Source organism: Mytilus trossulus, chromosome 9, assembly GCF_036588685.1.
Source record: "Mytilus trossulus isolate FHL-02 chromosome 9, PNRI_Mtr1.1.1.hap1, whole genome shotgun sequence".
Classification (NCBI taxonomy): domain Eukaryota; kingdom Metazoa; phylum Mollusca; class Bivalvia; order Mytilida; family Mytilidae; genus Mytilus; species Mytilus trossulus.
This window is the reverse complement of record NC_086381.1, coordinates 17,398,976-17,422,055: the sequence shown is the minus strand read 5'-3', so window position 1 is coordinate 17,422,055 and position 23,080 is coordinate 17,398,976. Positions and strand designations below refer to the sequence as shown.

The window sequence follows — 23,080 nt, the reverse complement described above, 5'->3', positions numbered from 1 at the left end:
AATTATCTTGAGGCCAACAAGTTTTTGTTTGTTTGATACCTGGCACAAATGTTTAGTCTTATATATATCCGATGACATCTTTTTAAGTGAAAAAAAGCTCATTCAAAGTGTTATATTTTACACTGAAATCTTTATTTTCGACTTTTTGTCCTTTTGATATATTTCGCCTCTCTGTATGAATACTCTAGAATTGTAAAAATCAAATTTACTGTTTAGTGTTCTATATATTGATATACAATAGCAAAGTACTAAAACCGTTGAAGCAACACTAACATTTATATTTGTCAATATTTTTTTACTAAGGTATCGCTTTTTTTCCACTTAGCTGTTTTCAGAATACTTGTCGTTATTATTTCAATGATCTCTTACTATGCAAAAAAAAAGAAAAGAAACTAGAATTACCATTGCAAACAATAGCGGATGTCACCCTTCCCCAATCGCCACTAAGTGGCAGGCATTTCAGGAGAAATTGACAGTGAATGCACACATATGCATGATTATACATCTTTCTGTAATTTTTTTAGTTCATTTAGAGCATTTAAAAACAAATCACATTTCTGCCGTTTCCATTTTCAAAGTCATAAGTCTCATTTATACTTGCCAGTTAACACTAATATTAAGTTTCATAAAGTTCAAAGCATTTGGATTTTTTTTTACATTTTTGCAGTTTCCATGGCAACAATGATCTTTTAAAAAAAAAATCCAACATCAAAAGCCTCATTCATACTTACCATTCTACAATCATATAAAGTTTCATCAATTTTGGAGCATTTTGAAATTTTTGAATTTTTTTACATTTGTGATGGTGTCTATGACAACAGAGACCTGTCCCAAAATTAAAATGGTATATACCACATTAGTACACGGGAGGCACCATACCATCGAAGTTTCGATCAATTTGACATACCATTTTTAAGAAAGTAAATGCCACTTTAAGGTTGTTGAATCATTTTGACCTGTTTTGCATTGTTTCCATTGTAACGGCAGACATTTTCGAAATTTCGACGCCAAATTCCACATCTACCAATGTTGCTCATCGTTACTATAAAGTTTCAACAAATTTGGGCATTTTAATATTTTTGAAATTTTTGGTGTAGTTTCTGGATTTTCATTATAGTTAACTTTCATTAAGATTGGTACCATTGGCTCCGAGGAAAACTGCCGGACAAAATAGGTGGAAGAAAAATAATAATACAGAAAGAGAAACAGAGAAAAAGCAATATGTCACCCGACATTGTCGATCGGGTGACATAAAAAAGATATAAGAAAATAGATACTCTCATGCGTTTTCCATTATTAAATCTTGATCTTTACAAAATGAACTTTAATCAAATATAAATGTCATTTTATCCTGATATTTTGTTACAGTGGTTTTTTATTTCAGATTTTGCTTATTGGCTTTCATGAAATTTATATATTGTCAAATGTTAAATAAGATCCAAAATCAGCTATGAATTATATAGTTTAATCTTAGAATTCAATAAAATGCAATTTTACCATTGTAGTCATTCATGCATAGTAACTTAGTACGCGAAAAAGTAAGTTCTATGAAAATAAGAAGTTTATGAAACTAGATTGTATAAGTGAGTTAATATACTTATCAAAGATACCTGACTTAAGATTTAGTACACCAGACGAGCGCACCAATACCTGCTAAGGGGTCAATAACACACCCACCAGTGTTGAACACGAGTCACACAATAAAGTGTGAAAAATTCTAAATTGTACTAGGTTAACAATGTCTGTTTTTGTAATAGTATGCAAATTAAATTTACACTTAGAAGTGAGACAAACTATTTTCCCGTGATAAAATCTGCTCTCCAAGTTCTAATAAACCAAAACGCACAGTTATTAAACATTTAGAAGTGTGATTTCATCGCTTAAAATTCTTGCTAACGCACTGTTTGGTTTAATGTTAAAGACGCTTATAAAATATGCATCAGCAAAATATCAAAACGTGGAGGTACTTTTGAATTTAAATCAATTTTCGAGTATGAAATCATAGTCATTGATTCTTCACCTTGTTTATAGAAATATTTATGTTCATGTAATGATAAATTGATTAATTTAGAATGAAACTTATTATACATGAATATCAGAAACAGTTAGATTTTCCACCTGCACAAAAGGACGTCAAACCTGTCACGGTCAACCAAATAGTATAGGCTCCCGGCATTTTGTTTATGAACATGTCAGGGACTGAATTTTCGGCTCTCCCTTGACACCATTTGCGAGTATGGTCTTGATGAAACGATGATAGTCCGTATCTCCCCATCCAATGTTAATTTTCATAGGAAATTAGAAATGCTGATTTTGAGTTTTACTCAAGTTAGATTTTATGGGATTTTTGCTTTGTATATAAAGGGCATAATGATATAGATTAACTAAAACATTTTCTGTTGCAATTAGTTTGAGGTTAAATCTTAGTTTGACTTGACTACATAGTATTTGAATTTTGAGGGTCTGATTACCAATGAGCTGACTATCACACAAGTTTATTTGATTGATGAATGTCATAATAAATATACCAACACAGTGTACTGTATTCAGTCTGTGAGTAGAACAATCAAGTCCTTCTACATGTAGTAGCTTCTCTATCCATATGTCTGTCCTTTACAAATACCTATGTTGTATGATAACTAAATGTATTTTGACTGATTGATAATTAATTGACTAAGGCTGAAGTGACCCTTTATGATGCCTCATTTTGCTTCTTTTTAAGTACTTCAGACACCAAAAGCTTGCAACAAGAGAAGTTAGAGAAGATGTCACTTATTCTTCTGGCATTGGCTTGGAAGACAACCTTTCAGATGACATTGAAGAAATTCCAAGTCCATCACTGCAACCTGCATATCAAAGTATTGAATGGTCCACTACAGTGAAAAACATTTTCTTTGACATTGAAGCAACAGGCTTAGGTATAATTGCAGTAAAAAGATTTATCTCCACTATAGAAATTTTGAGTTGACATAGGTTTTTAGAATTGGTTTGATATGGTCATGTGTTGAAATTTCAACCCTATTTTTCATAAAAAAAAATTGAAACTTTATACATGTGTCTAAATTACCAGACAAATTCATTATAAAATTGATCAACTACAAAAATGATGAACCACACTAAAACATAAATTATATTCAGGTACTCTAAAAGGGTGAGATGTTTGTGCTATATATTATACTTGTATGCCTCCAAGATATTGTGTATTTAAAAAAATATGTGGTATGTTTGCCACTGAAACAACTCTTCACAAAGGACCAAATAGCATAGAAATTAACAACAATAGGTCACTGAATTCCCTTCAACAATGAGCAAAGCCCATACTTCATAGTAAGCTATAAAGAGTCCGAAAATATGTATGGCTTCTTTGCTCAAAGAACAATGTATGGTCAAATATTAGGTCTCAAATTTACAAACTAAGTTTATTCTCAAAATGGACTGTTCAGTACCCAGGTTATGTTATAGTCGTTGATTTGACAATTTTAGCTTCAGTTTACTACTTTCTTGAAAACAAAAACGGGGATCAATGAGCATTCAAATAGTATAGATAATATGAGTGACCGGCTTCAAAAGCTTGGGCTTGTAAAGTTTAAAAATTTTCTAGTAAATGCATTTTTCAATTCTTATTGGCATGATTCTGTTGGCTAGTAGTACTTGTTCAACATATGCCTATCATGAAAGTAATTTACCATTGTTATGCCTTTTATATTTCAGCAAGAAACTCTCACATAACACAGATTTCTGCAACATCTTACAAAGGTTCTATCAACACATATGTACTTCCAAAGAAACCAATAACACCTAAGGCACAGGAAATAACAGGGATCAAAGTTGAAGGGAGCAAGATGTTTTGCCATGACAAGGAAGTGAAATCTGTTGGCATCAAAGAGGCTTTAAATATGTTTATATTATTTTTAGCACAATTGTCTTAGACATACATTTATATAGAGTTGGGAGTATGATGTTTTTTTACACTCCAACGTGTTGAAGTCGAAATCACCATTCGAAAATGTTACGGACATAATCACGAATTGTATGACCATTATAGAATATATGTTTCATTCACATATGACGATGAACATTTTCAAATACTTGACTTACAGCATTCCTTGTGAATGTTTATTTGGAAAAGCGCTTCGAAAACATAGAATAAAACCACTTTCATTTTCATTTTTTGTGACCTATTTTGTTTTGTTTACATCGGTAATTCAATGTGTGATAAGATTTTAGACAATACTATTGAAATAATCAAATTTTATTTTAACCATAGTATTTTAGGAAATATATTTGTTTAGCCCTTTTAACATTTTTTATTCGAGCGTAACTGATTAGTCTATTGTTGACGAAACGCGCGTCCTACGAAGATATAAAATTTCGGTCCTGGTATCTATGATGAGTTTATTTGATTTGTATCTGTAAATTAATTTATGATAGATAATCGCTTTAATAAAGTACACTTGCTGTTTAGAGTAAGAAAAACTTCATATTTATCACGTCGATGCCTTGTATAGCCGACTAAAAAGTAAATGTTTTTTTTCTCATTGATAGACCGTATAATTAGATTTAATTGTTTAAGATCCTTTTTTTTTCTTTTATGTTGAATCTCTCCATTTTGACTTTGGTGGATACTTGTCTACTGTGCAATCATATCACATCTATTTATTTGTTTATTAAATGTTCAACTCGGAAATTAATTGAACCCTAGAACATGAAACAGGACGACTTCATGCTATGCTATATCGGAAAAATGTTCGATATTCCAGGTTTAAAAAAAAAAACATTTTCGTATTACATAAATGTTAATATCAATAGGATAGCGAAAAATTTCAGAAATGGGAGAAACTATACAAATAAAGTTAAAAGTTTCAAGAAAACATTAAAATTATTTTATCATTGTTTATTCAAGGTCAGAATGCTTTTATGATTTAAATTAATATTAATATATAACAAATGTTTCTTACGTTTTTGAATGTTTAAAGTATCTTGTAAGTGTGTTTTGTACACTGTGTTTGTTTGTCTTATTTTATGCTAGTCATGGTGTTGTCAGTTCATTTTCGTTTTATGCATGTTTACTAGTTATTGTTTTCTCTCTCTCTCTCTATCTCTCTCTATCTATCTCTCTCTCTCTCTCTCTCTCTCTTTTAATTTGATAAAATTGAAACAGTAATAACAACTTTCGGTCAAACATCCTGTCGATACAATATATCTGTAATATTTTGGATGGATTAAGGTTATGATTTTTCAGACGGATTATGCCGTCTTTACACTTACTCCTTTGGATCTGAACTGTTTGGTATAGTCTGGGAAAATATTGTTTATGTCTTTTGTGAATTGTTTTAGATAAATTAAAGAACACCAAGGTTATTCAAAAAGGGAAAGTCCATAACAATTGACCAGATTAAACGTCATGAACCAATGGAATGAGTATTCTTTCAGTTTATGTTCTACTTCAACGTGGTGTAATTAAAAGAGCCATTCGTTTACATTGTTTTAAATGTTGTCATATCGGGCCCTCTATATATAATAGGCTGATCTTGTCGGAGCTCATTTTCCATATGATTTTTTATTTTGCAATGACAGTAGGGGAGTGTAACATGTATTGCCCAACAACCAAGTACATGCTTGCTAACATAATGATCTACCAGTTTTTTTTTAATTTTTAACCAAGTTTTCGTATTTTTACATCATAACTAATCGCATTATTCAGAAATGTACTAAAGTTTACGAATCTTTTTATTTTATCTTTTAAAAAAGGTTGAAGTTTGATGAAAAACATTAATCATATTTAACGCTTGTCTTCCCAAGATAATAATGTTGTTCTGTTTTTAATTGAACACAAGCAAAAGTAGTAAATACATGCAATGGACAAACATTACCAATATGACTATTTGTATTTCTGACCATAAACAGTACGTTGGATACTGGATTTTTGTAACTTATGACTAAGAGACTATCATATTGATTTTGAATGGGATCATTAATCAAATTAGTTCCAACAACATGCGGAACAACATCGCGTTGATCAATTCATGGTGATTTGTACCATTTTTAATTATTACACCACTGTCCTGTGTATAAGAATGTAGGGTTGAAAGCCCAAAAACATGTCTATTTATTACTATCAGCATGTCCCAAATCATCACCCTATATTACAGTGAATGTAAATGATTTCAATATGTCAAATTTGTTTTGTAATAAATAAGGCCGTTCTTTATAAAAGAGGGGACAAGATAAATAATAGTACACAAGACACAACCGAGAAAATTAAAGACTAAGCAACACGAACCCAACAAAGAACTGGGGGTGGTATCAGGGGCTTCGGACGGGTAAGCAGACCCTGACCCACAATTGGTCACCGTCGTATTGCTTATTTTATTACAAGCTCAGTAAATAGTCAAATTCGTTAGGTCACATCTATTTAATTTTTTCAAATCATTTTATGTCAGAACCTTAAGCTTTCATGGCTGAACGTGTAAGAGCTTATGTCCTATTTGATCTTTCAAGCGTCACTGATGAGTATTTTGTACACGAAACGCGTGTTAAGTGAACACCTTGTTAATCACGGTACTTATTGATTAAGGTGGTACCCAACACCTTGACTAAAATTTATTTGGCTCGTTTAATTTTCATAAAATTTTTACAAAATACTTACTTTGACCCTTTGACAAAAATATAAAAATTTCAAAAAATTTGAACCAACCGTTTTATCAGAAAAATTACACTGGTTATATAGCAGTTTGACAAACACTAATTTTGATCATTGAGAAGCTTAATATTGCTTTAACAACACAACGTAATTAAAACGTTTAGCTGATTTTATAGAGTTATCTCCCTGTAGTGTTAGGTACCACCTTAAACGTGTATTATTATGTACATTAACGACGACTTACGATCAAACATCCTGTTTAGAAATTTGTTTCATATTTTGGCATTATATAAAATCATGATTTTTCTAGACGACTTTTAACGGGTTTACAGGTACTTATTTAAATCTGTACTGTTTGATCATTTTTGTCTAGGAGAAAACGATTGTATGTAGGTGATATTGGCCTTGAAACAAAATACTATTAAACCCTAAGGTAAATTCATTAGGGGGTTTATTCCACATACACTGATGAGATAAATCGTTAACCACCAACGGAAAGTGTACCCTTAGATTTGTACTTAGTATCCTTCGACCTTTCTTAGTTATTTAATTTTTGTTTTGCACTATTTGCAACTGATTTGGTATAATTGTTTTCTTATTGTATACATGTCGCAAGCAACAAACTTGTAATCATGTGCATGTCCTTGGTTGTGTGTGGCATTTTGTTTCGATTATTGTGTTATTACTTTTATTTGAGTTCTCTGTTTTGCAATGCATGTTTGGGATTGGTAATTTTCTACCAACGAAGGTCATGGTAAACAACTTAACTATTCTTTTTTTACCTTCATATTGTCTTGTTTTGTCTGCATTCTAATATTATTAACTTATTCTTCCATAATAAATGTATTTTTTTTTATAATGCATTTCTTTTTTATTTGCACACGAACATTTGAAGATGTACACACTTTTATGCACAATAGTTATATACAATAAACAGAAGATATACAATGTATTTGATAGACACAGCTGTTATAATTTAGTACATTTCAAAATATGATTGCAAGACAAAGGCTGTTTGGATATGAAATATATATTCAATATATGTGGTGATTATTGCTTTTTTTGTGTTTGCTTTTATGACAGTACAGACATCTAGGGGTTCCAGCAATTCTCTGCCCTACTGAGCATTTTTATAAAATACATTTTTTTTCTATTAGTAACCTTTTTTTAAAATATATTTTTAGTGCTATCATTTTGATTTTTACCATTTATAATTTGCTTCTATAAATGTAGAATTTTTATAACAGAAGTATTAACATTTTTATGTCAGTTTTATCTGTTTTTGTTGGAATACCAAATAAAACCAAATCAATATTTAAAATTAGTTTTATTTCTGTCCTCTCAAATATCCAAGAGTTAAGGTCTTCTCATAATTTTGATATATATGGATAAGTCCAGAATATATTTTTTTTTATTGTTTCGACTCCTCCGCACCCAAATATTTATCAAACCCCATATTTCAGGCAGTATTGCAGCTCATATATGTCAGTAACCTAGAAATGAAAGATTCAACAGATACTAGAAGGTCTGCTTCTAACCTTGATCTTTTCCTTAATACTGGCAAATGAACTGGTAAATAGTCTAATTCGGTAGGTCAAATTCATGAAAGGGAAGGGGATTGTAGTTACGACGTAAGGAACATACCCGATATCATTTGTGAAACGGTTATTCCATAACGGTCAACCAACTCGTGATGGTGTCCGTAAAATTTACGGAGGGATGATTTCAACTTCACCATTTGGAACTCTTGATTTAATAGCTTCCTTGTGAGCAGTAACCCTCTATCAAGAAAATCATGATAGGAAATGCAAGAACGGGAATATCGTATCAATTGAGAGATATATACCCCGTATGCAGGTGCTGCTGGAATGTTGCTACTTAGAAATGGAAAGTTCACAATTGGAAAGCTGAAATCATCTCTTTTGTCGTAAAGTTTTGTCTTCAACTGACCCTCATTGTCAATTTCTAGATGTAAGTCAAGATATGAAGCTGACTTAACTGTATCTGTAGTATCCTTTATCTCCAATTCGATGGGATAGATGCGTTCCACATAGTCACCAAATTTTGAATTGTTTAGTGAAAGAACGTCATCTATATAGCGGAAAGTAGAGTTAAAGGATATTGCTAACTTCTTATTTTTCTTCCTAAGAAGTTCCTGCATGAAGTCAGCCTCATAATAATAAAGAAACAAGTCAGCAAGTAGAGGGGCACAGTTTGTTCCCATTGGGATGCCGACAGTCTGTTGAAAAACACGTCCTCCGAACGTAACAAATATATTGTCAATCAAGAAATCAAGCATCTTGATAATATCGGTTTCAGAGAATTTTTTGTTTGAATCAGAGTGATTCTTTACAAAGTAGGATTTATCCCTCCCTAAGACAAGATACTTGTATCTACGTTGGCCATTCTTTTTTATGAAGCAAAGTAATACCAACTCTTTTAATTTGTCTTTAAGTTTGGAATGTGGAATACTTGTGTAAAGAGTAGAGAAGTCAAATGTTTTAATACTGTTACAAGATGAAAGAGAGTTAGATTGTATGTACTCTAAAAGATCTTTGGAATTTTTAAGTATCCACATCTGATTCACGCCTCCTCTAGAATAGGAAGTTTCACAATAGCTTTGAAGCCCGTCTTTGATTGCTGATAAAATGGATGTTAATAATTTAGAAAGAGGTTTTGTGGAGCACTTGGAAGACCCAGCAATATACCGCTGTTTGTAAGGACACTTATGTAGTTTAGGTATCCAATACAGTGATGGAAGATCCAGTTCTTCATCTTTGGTTGAAATACCAAAGGGACAAAGAACAGACCTATGATTATCCAGGATTTCCTCTTTGGTAAGTGTCGTGAGGGTATATGTTGAGTTTCCAAGTGAATTGTCTATACCTAATTCGTGTTTCAAGCAATTAATGTAATGACTTTTACAGACAAAAACGATGTTATTTGGGGCTTTGTCTGCGGGGACAACAACATATTTATCATGGAGGTCGGATAGGTGTTTAGCAACATTTGGGTCTTTAAAGATTGACGTAGCATGGGCATTGATGGACCCATTCAGTTTCTTAATTCTGATTTGTATTAAGGACCTCACTGCCTTTATCCATTCGGATAGAGTGTCTACGTCTTCCTTCTCGCGCTTAGCCCATTGCCTGGCATAATCTTCGACTGAATCCATCAAAATTTTAAAGTTGTATTTCCAATTGATGGATTTAGGCTCACGATATTTCGGACCTTTCGATAACACGGACTTAATTTTTTTCTGCGGGGAAACAAAACATTCACTCTGTGGTTAATGTTTTTAGAATTTTAATAACTTTCTCCAACTATCCTGGGTTTGTACCAAACTTGGACAGAAGCTTGTTTATGATCATAAGATAGTATCCAGAAGTAAATTTTGTAAAAATAAAATTCAATTTTTTCCCGTATTTTACTTATAAATGGACTTAGTTTTTCTGCGGGGAACCATAACATTCATTCTGTGGTTAAAGTTTTTAAATTTTTATAACTTTCTTAAACTATCCTGGGTTTGTACCAAACTTGGACAGAAGCTTGTTTGTGATTATAAGATTGTATCCAGAAATAAAGTTTGTAAAAAGATTACTCCGTTTTTTCTGTAATTTACTTTTAAATGGACTTAGATTTTCTTACAATCATAAAATAGTAACAAGAGGAATATTTTTATTCATTTTTTTTCTCATTGTTGTTGAGCCTGCGATTTACAGCAAAAATAGACGAGACACTGGGTTCCGCGGAACCGTTACAATTTTTTTCTAATATTGGAAATTCTGCTTAAAGAAGTAACCATTCATGAATATGACCTTATAGATTGTGAAATATATGCTTCATTGATAAAATTAGTAAGGATTCCCTGGAACCCAGTGTCTCACCTACTTTATGAATCTTATAAATTTTTAAAGAAATTTAACTGCAGACTGTATGTAATTTTTACTGGAAGTCCATATATAAGTTACATACTGAAAAACAGGAAATATATTTTTACAAAATTTTCTTCTAGAGACTAGCTTTTAATCATAAACAAGTTTGATAGAAATCCAGAATAGTTTAAGAAAGTTATTCTAATTTTAAAACTTTAACCACAAAGTGAATGTAATGCTAACTGGCAGAAAGTCCATTTATAAGTAAAATACAATTAGACTGGTGTTTTTATACCCCACGCAACGAGTTGCGGAGGGTATAATGTTTTTGACCCGTCTGTCCGTCCGTCCGTCAGTCCGTCCGTCAGTCCTGTTTCTTGTCATCGCAACTCCTCTCAAACCACACAACAGAATTTCACAAAAACCTTTTCAGATAATAAGGGCATACTATGTAGTTGTGCATATCGACGGGAAATTGCGATTCCATTTTTTTTCTAGGAGTTCGCCCCTTTGAACTTATTTACTTTAATGTACTACTGCAACAGTTTGTCATCGCAACTCCTCTCAAACCACACAACAGAATTTCACGAAACCTTTTCAGATAATAAGGACATACTATGTACTTGTGCATATCGACGGGAAATTGCGATTCAATTATTTTTCTAGGAGTTATGCCCCTTTGAACTTATTTACTTTAATGTACTACTGCAACAGTTTGTCATCGCAACTTCTCTCAAACCACACAACAGAATTTCACGAAACCTTTTCAGATAATAAGGACATACTATGTAGTTGTGCATATCGACGGGAACTTGCGATTCAATTTTTTTTCTAGGAGTTACACCCCTTTGAACTTATTTGCTTCAATGTACTTCTGCAACAGTTTGTCATCTCAACTCCTCTGAAACCACACAACAGAATTTCATGAAATTTTGTAGATAATAAGGACATACTATTTAGATGTGCATATTGGCAGGAAATTAATTTTTCTTATACAATTTTTTTTTCTTTCACTTATTTAATTTCTCCAATGACAATGTGGGGACGTGGGGTATGTGAGCGTGCTCACTAAGGTTCTTTATTTTTTACAAAATTTATTTCTGGATACTATCTTATGATCATACACAAGCTCCTGTCCAAGTTTGGTAGAAGTCCATGGCCAGGACAGTTTAAGAAAGTTATTTAAATTTCAAAAACTTTAACCACAGAGTGAATATTTTTGGACGCCGTCAACAACTACAACGATCCTGACGACAGAATGAAGCATTGCTTAGTCTTGCTTTTTTGACAAAATTGGAAGGCTCTACAACTGTCACATAAGTTTTTAGGTCTTATCTAGGATTATTTCTTATGAATGCTTGAGTGTATTTGATATTTCATCTTTTTAAAAGATTCAAATATAAATCAAAGATTATTATAATTAATGAATATTTATATTTAGAATGCAATAGAACAAAAGATGAAGCCAGCATTTGATTGGTTAGCTGATCCAGCAGCTTTGGTTGGTAGCTCAGGTATGGAAAACATATATGCTTAGGTTCTTCTTAGGGTTATTCCAGTGGGTGGTGTTTATAAAAAGTGTAGTTCCCTACCATACATTTTCCCCTGAAATAGCGCCATCAGAAATGGTTCTACTTTTGGTGCATAGTGCAAGCTTTATATGACCATTGTTTATTAAGCACTGTATAAGTTGAGATTGATAAAGTGTAGAAACTTTGATAAAAATAAGAAACAAACTTAAAAACTAACTTACCTATCTGCCTGTCATCTCAATTATTTCAACATGGCAGTGGAAACACATTTTTTTAGCTGATTAATAAACATAGAAATTGTTTTGTTATCTTGCCCAAGAAATTTTTGTCGAGCCTGCAACTGTTGTTTCAGAAAGCTCGACATAGGGATAGTGATCCGGCGCCGGCGGCGGTGTTAGCTCACTTCTTAAAAGCTTTATATTTTAGAAGGTGGAAGACCTGGATGCTTCATACTTTGTATATAGATGCCTCATGTTACGAAGTTTCCGTCAGTCACATGTCCAATGTCCTTGACCTCATTTTTATGGTTCAGTGACCACTTGAAAAAAAAGTTAAGATTTTTTGTAATGTTGAATTCTCTCTTATTATAAGTATAAGGATTACTATATTTGGTATGTGCATACCTTGCAAGGTCCTCATGCCCGTCAGACAGTTTTCACTTGACCTCGACCTCATTTCATGGCTCAGTGAACAAGGTTAAGTTTTGGTGGTCAAGTCCATATCTCAGATACTATAAGCAATAGGGCTAGTATATTCGGTGTATGGAAGGACTGTAAGGAGTACATGTCCAACTAGCAGGTGTCATCTGACCTTGACCTCATTTTCATGGTTCAGTGGTTATAGTTAAGTTTTTGTGTTTTGGTCTGTTTTTCTCATATTTTATGCAATAGGTCTTCTATATTTGTTGTATGGAATGATTGTAAGGTGAACATGTCTAGCGGACAGATGTCATCTGACCTTGACCTCATTTTCATGGTTCAGTGGTCAAAGTTAAGTTTTTCAGTTTGGTCTTTTTATCTGATACTCAATGCCATAGGTCAACTATTTTAAGTGTATGGAAATATTTTATGATCTATATATTAGTGGCACAGGTTTTATTTGACCTTGACCTTATTTTCACGGTTCATTGCTCAGTGTTAAGTTTTTGTGTTTTGGTCTATTTTTCTTTAACTATAAGTATTAGGTCAACTATATTTGTTTTATTGAAGCATTGTTAGCTGTACATGTCAGCCTGGCATGGTTCATCTGACCTTGACCTCATTTTCAAGGTTCATTGGACTTTGTTTAGTTATCTTATGGTTAATGTAATTTTTATGTACAGTTGTAATAAAGCTTTATACTGAGGACTACCAAAATAATATCATTGATTAGTAAAGAAGGCGAGACATTTCAGTGTGTGCACTCTTGTTTAACATCTGTTCAGACCTTTTTGAAAACCTGAACATTTCAATCTTTTAAATAGGTGACAAAGCTCTGAGTCAGATTTTAGAAGATGCTCGTAAAGTTGCAGAGAGATGTACAGACCCAGCTGATAGGGACAGAATTCTTATAACTGTAGGAGACATTGATTCTATGAAAAATGCCTTGTCAGAACTGAGAGTTCAAGGAAAGGTAAGAAAATATATTAATGTAATTTTCAAGTTGTCATACTCTATCCACTATGTACAGTTTTAATATTATGAAAATAAAGTCATATGTATTCCTTTTATATATTTCAAAATTAGGCAGACATTTGAATAATTTGGTGTGTATGTGTCTCTTTTATGAAAAATGAATTAAAGTAAGATGTGGGGTTATAGTTAATAATACATAAACACAACAACATAAGTGGTCAATCTATGGTCTTTAACATTCTATACAAATATGTAAAGTGTAGTTCCAAATCTCATTTCATATCCATATTTTTTTTATAATTTTATTTATTTTAAACATTTTCTTTCACTTTTGCATATAACTTTAAACTTACTATGTGACTTCTATCAAAAAATTTGCTTAGTATGAAGTTAATCATTTTTCAAAATTTATTTTGCTTATAGGGAAGTAGTCCTCAAGCCATGTCCCTTGCCAGAGAAATACAAAACAAATTGAAGGATCTTCAGAATTTTAACACAAGCAGGAACCATGAAAACAGAAAGGTCTGGCATTCGTTAACCTGCACCAACAGTAGAAGGCAAGGTAGAACAGGCAAGGTAATGGTTGGAAAATCCTGCCTTGGATGATAGAGGTCTAGGTTAGTTTACTTTTTAAATATTGGCCAATTACTGGTCAGTTATCATATGGCTCACCAAGGTAAGACTAGGAGCTTTATTAAAAAACCTCTATTAAAACAAAATCATTATTAAATGCCAATAAGGAATTTGGTTCAGGTCTTAAATCAATTTTAGAATTAAATGTTGAAAATTATTACTTTTATAAAACGGTTTCATGGGTTGTAAAGCAATCAATGACAATAAAGACATTGAAATAATATTTTTTTTTCACAGGTGAACAAGCAACTAAACTAGTTGTAGCTGAAGGTCGTAAGGTTGCTGACTCCTGTACTGGGCCCCAGAGATCTGAGTTATTGAGACTTTGTGATGAGACAGAGATACTGACTAATCAGCTATCAGATCTTATCAGAAGAGGACAGGTATTTTACTGATGAGCTTTGCCTTACAACTATTAGAGATATAGCTCTTGTCTAGATAAAACCTTTCTGCACAAAGCAATCATCAGTAAAGTCAGTGTTTATTGACCTGAACCTTCCATTGATTGATTTTAAAGTTGTCAATTTTTGTTTATCAAAAATTTGGCAGAAAATTTCAGCACAAAGAGTATTTCCACAAAACATGGAATTCAAACTATTTATCTCGAGTGGTATTCTTTATGACCGTAATTCATTGGTAAAATGTAGCGAAGGTAAATTGAGGTTAGAGTGTCACCTTTCAAGGTACTTGCTGTCATAATTTTTCTTTAACTAATTACATACATACTATTTTCGTGCATGCATATTAGCAAGGATAATATACCTTGCTTATAGTTTCTTCTTCAGTATTGTGAAACACCTTTAAATTGAAAGTTTTCTTTGAAATAGGTAACACACCTTATTACTATTTTTATATCATTTATAATTATGTATATAAGTAATAGTATGCTTACGTTATAAAGTGTTGAACAATAATATCTTTAAATAGAAATGTTTGATGTAATAAGTAATGTATAATTGTTTTCAGGGTGACTCTCCTCAAGCTAAAGCCATAGCTAGACAACTTACTGAGAAACTTCACAACCTACAGGCTAAAATACAGGAGGCACTTGTTAATCAGGTATGGAGAAATTTTTCTCTAATGTAAATTGGAATTGACAGAAACATTGTGAAAAAAAGCAAAGCAGAACAATTTTGTGATATTAAAGGTCCGGACTGGTGCAGGATTTTACTATTGCTATTTTATGCCCCATCTTTGATAGTAGAGAGGCATTATGGTCAGTGGGTCTGTTCATCCATTTGTCTGTCTGTCCCTCTCCAGGTTAAAGAGTTTGGTCAAGGTAGTTTTTTTTTTATGAAATTGAAGTCCAAGCAACTTGCAACATAGTACAGATGCTCCCTATGATAGGATCTTTCTAATTTTGATGCCAAATTGGAGTTTTAAAATTAATTTCACGTCCATTGAACATAGAAAATATTTGACTTAAAGTTCTTTAAAATAATTTATAAATATAAGACTTTTTACACAGAAACATATAATGATACAGCCTGTATTTATCCTGACAGGTTGCAGAAGACTTTATAGATATAACAGGACCACTCAAACAACTTCATGATGCTTCTCTGACACCACTAGGTAAGATTTGGTGATAATAATCAAAATATGCTTGGACAAAGACATTACTCATTAGAGGCTGTTCAAGTAGTAAATATGTATGAGGGTTGAATATAAAATTATTTTTTTTTGGTTGAGGGAAAAAAGGATGGAAGCAAATGAAATTTTGTTACAAATGAATATAAGAATTATGGACAATAGTTTATACAAAAAAATGTTTCCTTGTACTTTTTTCCAGGAAAAGGCCTTGTTTAGTATATATATTTAAAGGATAAACGAAAGTTTGGATTTCTTAACCAAATAATAGTTCTTTGTTGCACTTCTTCATATTCATTTGCTTAATGTATGTGGAGACTTATAAACAAATATCAGGTATAACGAAAAAGTAGACATTTTACAAATCACAACAACCGCCAACACTTGAGTCCAGCAAGAATATATAGAGACATACAAACATAAACGACAAGAAAACATCTCATTGTCCTGATAGTCTGACTTTGTACATGCACAAAATGAGGAAGGGTTTAGTCTGACTTTGTACATGCACAAAATGAGGAAGGGTTTTAATGCAAAATAAATATGTCGCTTTAATTAGATACTTTCAAATTGAACCAACCAGTGTAAGGACTATGGTTGACCGTTGTTTGATTTTTGGATGTAATCAGAACCTTTACTTGTGTTTTCAGGTGTTCCAGGAAGGGAGGAGAAATTTGATGATAGAGCCAGGAACTTTGAATCTCATGCTTCTAAACTGGCTGACACTGCCAACATGGTTGCCACAGCTGGTGGCTGTAATAACAAGCATACAGTCCAGGAAATCTTCAAAACTTCTAATCAGGTACGGTAAACTGGTTTTAAGTTAACACTACAAATAGTCATTGCTGTAATTCATTATTTTTTACATGGCCATTAGATGTAAAATAAACTTTTGAAATAATTCAGGTAACCATTTTTTGAAATTTATGAAATGACACATAATATTCACTATTTACCTAACCAGATAGTAAAATAAACTTGAAATTCACATTTTTATGTCCCATTTATGGGCATTATGTTTTCTGGTCTGTGCGTCCATTCGTTCAGCTTCAGGTTAAAGTTTTTGGTCAAGGTAGTATTTGATAAAGTTGAAGTCCAATCCACTTGAAACCTAGTACACATGTTCCTTATGGTATGATCTTTCTAATATTAATGCCAAATTAGAGATTCTACCCCATTTTCACGGTCCACTGAACATAGAAATGATTATGCGGATTGGGCATGTTGTACTTAGGACACATTGTTGTTATTAGTATCTTTACCAACATATCATTCAATATAAGTACTGGAATTTAACAAGATTTCAGAGCCATATAGAATTATAAATGAAAACTGATGGTTTTGTTTCAACAAACCTAAAAGCATTTTTCATTACAATAATTCCATAATTTTGAACTGAATATTTCTTACTATTGTTATAGGTTAATGATCTGACACCACAAGTAATTACTGCAGCCAGAGTACTATTTGCTAATCCTAACAATCAGGCTGCTATAGAACATTTTGATCAGATGAAGAATCGCTGGGCTGGTAACGTTGAGAGACTCAGAGCACTTGTTGATGAAGCTGTGGATACTCCTGCACTCATTAAGGCTGAAGGTATGTTATATATATCTAATCAGGGGCGGATCCAGCCATTTTAAAAGGGGGTTCCAACTACTGTGGATTCATTTATTTTCGTGGGTACCAATTTTCGTGGATTATGGAAAACTTGCAAGTTCGTGGATATTTAATTTCGTGGTTTTGTCGAAGTCTACATACAAGCCTATAGAAAATCTGTTATTCGTTGAATACTTAATTTCGTGGTTCGCCAGACCCCACGAAAGCCACGAAAATTGGTATTCCTCGAATAATAATGAATCCACAGTACATGTCCCCATTTAAATGCATTAATCTTCCAAAAAAAAAAGGAAGGGTTCCAACCATGTCTTGTAGAAATAATTGATGGTGAATTTGGGTCATATCTTTGTTTATTTTTTATCTTTGAAAGTAGTCAAAGTGTTATTGTAATTTAGAACTTTTCAATAATGTGGTTTCATCTAAATTAGTTGATATCCATTTTTGTGGATTGATGATAAATTCTATTTTTGTGGATTTTAATTTCATTGATTTACAATATGTACTTCATTATGCATATAAATTTTCATAACTAATAATGAATCCAGCAATATGTTTTTAATATCATCTTAATTTTAAAACATAAATTTCATCCAAAATGAAAACAATGTATCTGTTATTAGGACATTGTATAATTTTGTTTTACAGAGGAAGGTATTTTAAGAGACACTGATCGGGTTGAAGAAGGTATTCGAGGAAAAGATCCACCAAAGATTGTGGCAAATGCTTCAAACATTGCCCGACGAGCCTACAGAGTATTACAAGTAGGAGAAAAGGAAGTAGAAAATAGTGAAGATCCTGCCTACATTGACAGGGTCAGAGACTCTGCAAATACACTCAGAGATAGTAAGTTTTATTTGCCTACATTGACAGGGTTAGAGACTCTGCAAATACACTGAAAGATAGTAAGTTTTATCACATTATATTCAAACATTAAGTTTGAGTGGATATGACTAAGTTAACTTGGCACAGTTATATCTGAATGCTTGTAAAAGATAGCTTTTTATGAACAGGTTTTGTTACCTGAACAGTTGGATTTCATGCTAAAGACAGGTCTGTTACTATAACAGTTGTATTTCATGCTAAAGACAGGTCCAGTTACCTGATCAGTTGGATTTTATGTTATAGACAGATTAACTTACCTGATTCCATTTTTAAGACTGGTAAAATAAGTAATTGTCATTGCAGTATGCTTACAACACTCCTACAAATATTTAAATCACTGTTGAATAGTATAAAATTGAGCTTTTTAAAATGTTTTCAGCCATAACACCAATGGTACAACATGCCAAGAACTTGTCCATGAACCCTGGGGATAGTAATGCTGCCACAAACTGGAGGAAAGCTAACCAAGCTGTGAGTTGTAGTTATTTTGTATATCATATGATATGGAGATCAGACAGAGGAAGTGGGGAAATATAAAAAACGTTATATTTATAAATTCAGCATGATTTGAAAATATATTTGGATAAGTTTTTCAAATAGGAAATTGTACATGTGAAGTACTCTTAGTATGTTCAATTCCCTTTGTAGTTAAATGAAATTAAACTTTTAAGAAATTAAATAAAAAAGTAAAATGAAATTAAACGTATTAAGTAAAAAAAGGTCACACAAGCAATATCTACAAATATTTTAAAATTGGCAGAAATTGATTTGTTATTATTTTAGAGTCATATCCCAACAAATCTGATGGCAAATTCCATTATATAGACAAGAAACATTGGCTAATGTGTAACTATCTTGTAAATGAGAAATATCAGAAAGACAACTTTCCAGAAATCATGTGTCACACAGTTAAATAATGTCAAATGATGTAAAGGCTAGCAAGTTTGAAAATTTTCATAAGGTCAGCAAAATTTCTTGTTTGACACCCAGTGAAACTTTGAAGTGATAATATCATGAAAATGTTAATTCAATTCGTGATATCTTGACACCAGAATCTTGTAAACTGTCAAAATCAAATTTTCAGTTGGGGTAAGGAGATATTTGATTTACATAAGAAAGTAGTCAACACTTTAAAAGTAATAAGAACAGAAAATAAACATCTGGCAGATTGTTTGGAATAAGGTGTTAAGAATTTGAACTAAATTATTCTGAAATTTTTGAAAATACTCCCACTTCTCATTAATGCCTAAATTTAATTTACTTGTATAAAGAAGAAATGATTTTCTCTTATCCTTGTGCAACATAACAATATTACAGTATTGATGATGATTTAATATGCAGTATATATAATGACTTTTGTATATACCATTTTACTGTCTGTTGGTCTGTTCACAAGTTGTAAACATGGTAAAGAATATTGGTTGAAGAAAGATTCCATTTGATATTGAACTTTTATTTAAGGTGGTCATTCAAGAGTTGTGTGATTTTAACTGTTAGAAAATGTGCTTTATTTTTTGCAGTCAAATTTATTTGTAAATGTTATAAGTGTAGCATGTATGGATCATTTAGGATCTTGCTTGTCAATACAGGAAGATGCAAGAATTAAAAAAGAGATTAAGAATTGTATAACTCACTTTTCCTTTCAGTTGATAAATGGTGTTGCTGGTGTTAGGGATGCAGTGACTGTGAGTAGGGGAGAAGATATGTTCCCTCCCCCACCCCCTCCAGATATGTCTCAACTCAATATCAATGGTAAGTCTAAATTAAGTATTACAAGTCCCTTTTCATCATCAAATCTTCTCTCAACTCAATTACTCAATATCAATGGTGAGTTTAAATTAAGTATAACAAATCCCTCCTAACATAAAGTCTTCTCTCACTAATTATCAATGGTAAGTCTAAATTAGGTATAAGACCCTTCCTTTTCATCCATGATTTTCTCAACACATTCAGCGAGGTATGTCTGTATCTTCTATAATTTCCAACTCAATATATTTCAATGGTAAGTCTAAATTCAGTATTTGAAATCCCTTTTTTCTTCCATCCTTTTATCAACCTGTTTAATGTTTTGTGGCTGAATCCTCTATAATCTATCAACTCAATAGCAGTGTTGAGTCAAGAAAGTATCAACTTTCAATAAATTCAGATACAAAGAAATGGTTAGTCTATAATATTGGTCACACATTGAAATTAGCTACATCGCTTTATGAGTTTAAATGGAGTTTGCCCAATTATTAGCACAATTAGATGTTGTAAAAAGTTGAAACATTTCAATTCTGTATGAAAAGTAAAATACACTCAATGTGTTCAATAAGTTTTATGTTCACCTCAAATCCAACACCTTTTAACTTGAATGGATGATTTTCACAATTAGATTTTTATGAATATGGTCCAATTAACAATGAATTACTTCTAAAATCGTTAATTGATGTATTCCGAATCAACAAAAAATGTATCTGATGTAAACAAGAAAAACTTTTGTTATCTAAAATTTGTCTTCTAAATATTTATTGAAATGGGGAAATCATCCTTATCACTGAAAATCTAGATAATAACTAAAAATGGCTATACTGTGAAATGGACACATGAATTTTAGATATTAACTTGGGAACTTTCAATCCATCTAACTGCTAGAAACATTTATATTTCCCTGTAACAATATTTGAATGTTGTCATCCTGTTTAAGTAATGGATTTAAAATTGTTGTGAAACATGATCAGAAAGCTTGACAAAATGTACCGTCTTTTGTTGTAAATCTGTATGTATTCATATTAATATTATTGCTCATAGATGGCTTTACAGGAACAGGGAGGAGGACAATTTCTCCAATTTCTATTTCCGGTAATAATACTATAACTTTTTTTATTGCACAAATTACTTATTGGGCAGCTGTATAAATCCTGCTGAAATATTCAATATTTTGCCTTCCCAGAATTCTTTGCAGTTTTCAGCCATTGATGTATATTTTTATGTATTTAAATATTTTAGTTTTATGTATAGTTTATTATATATTTTATGTATAAATGTAGATAGTTATTTTGTTTTGATGTTGTAAACGTAGACTTGCAAGAATTTGGTGACATATGGAACGGCCAGAAACCAGTACAAGCTTCAGCAGTGCCTAGCACAGCATATAGTCCAAAACCCCCACCAGTAGCCCCTAAATCACCGAGGGTGATAGCTAGAGGTAGAATCCAAGCATGTGTACACTGAGTGCCACACCCCTTTTTTGTCTTAACAAACCACATTGTGTTCTTTAATTTATATGTTGTTCACAGTATAAGACATATTGTCCACATTGTAATTTTCTGTACATACATGTATACATATATGTTAGAGTCAAATCTATGTCTGGTCTTAAAATGGTTTCCTATCCTCAGATCTGTGTCATGTGACTTTACGACAATCAAATCTATAGCCTTTTGTTTTTTGCAATCCTTTTTAGCTCACCTGGCCCGAAGGGCCAAGTGAGCTTTTCTCATCACTTGGCGTCCGGCGTCCGTCGTTGTCGTCGTCGTCGTCCGTCGTCGTTAACTTTTAGAAAAATCTTCTCCTCTGAAACTACTGGGCCAAATGAAACCACACTTGGCCACAATCATCATTGGGGTATCTAGTTTAAAAAATGTGTGGCGTGACCCGCCAAACCAACCAAGATGGCCGCCATGGCTAAAAATAGAACATATGGGGTAAAACGCAGTTTTTACCTTATAACTCAAAAACCAAAACATTTAGAGCAAATCTGACACGGGTTAAATTGTTCATCAGGTCAAGTCCTATCTGCCCTGAAATTTTCAGATGAATCAGAGAACCGGTTGTTGGGTTGCTGTCCCTGAATTGGTAATTTTAAGAAAATTTTGTTGTTTTTGTTTATTATCTTGAATATTATTATAGATAGAGTTAATCTGTAAACAGCAAAAATGTTCAGCATAGTAAGATTTACAAATAAGTCAAACATGACCAAAATGGTCAATTGACCCCCTAAGGAGTTATTGTCCTTTACAGTCAATTTTTAACAATTTTCATAAAACTTGTAGATTTTTACTACCGGTTACATTTTCCACAGAAACTACTGGACTAAGTTTATTATAGATAGTGATAATTGTAAGCAGCAAGAATGTTCAGTAAAGTAAGATGTACAAACATATCACCATCACCAAAAACATAATTTTGTCATGAATCCATCTGCTTCCTATGTTTAATATTCACATAGACCAAGGTGAGCGACACAGGCTCTTTAGAGCCTCTAGTTCTTTATAAAGAAGATTTTTTGTGACATGACTTGACCTTGAACAAGCAAATATAGAATGTCTTAGGGTTAAAAAACTCAATCCTACTATACTCTGGCACTGTTGTTTAACAACACATTATTACAAACTGTTAAAAACCAATTGGAAAGAGCTAAACCCATCAAATGGACATAAAGCACACAATTAAATTAAGAAAAAAAAAAAAAAATGAAAGACAAAACTATTTTTACTGTTCGGCCTTGAAGATGTTATTGACAAAACTCATTTCCTGAAGACGTCGACACGCAAGACTGCATGACTTGATAAAATGGACACAGATTTGAGAAAAGATAGGACATAGATTTGTGATATCTATGACGCAATGTAGACTAGAAAAAAAAGAAGACAAATGTTACTTTTACTGTTTGGCCTTCAAGATGTTATTGACAAATCATATTTCCTGAAA

At 32.3% G+C, this 23,080-nt stretch overlaps 1 pseudogene; it reads left to right on the top strand.

The window, feature by feature from the left end:
• The first annotated feature begins 2,072 nt into the window (after window positions 1-2,072).
• The window catches only part of LOC134684344 (vinculin-like), a 41,443-nt pseudogene continuing 20,435 nt past the window's right edge, over window positions 2,073-23,080 (top strand).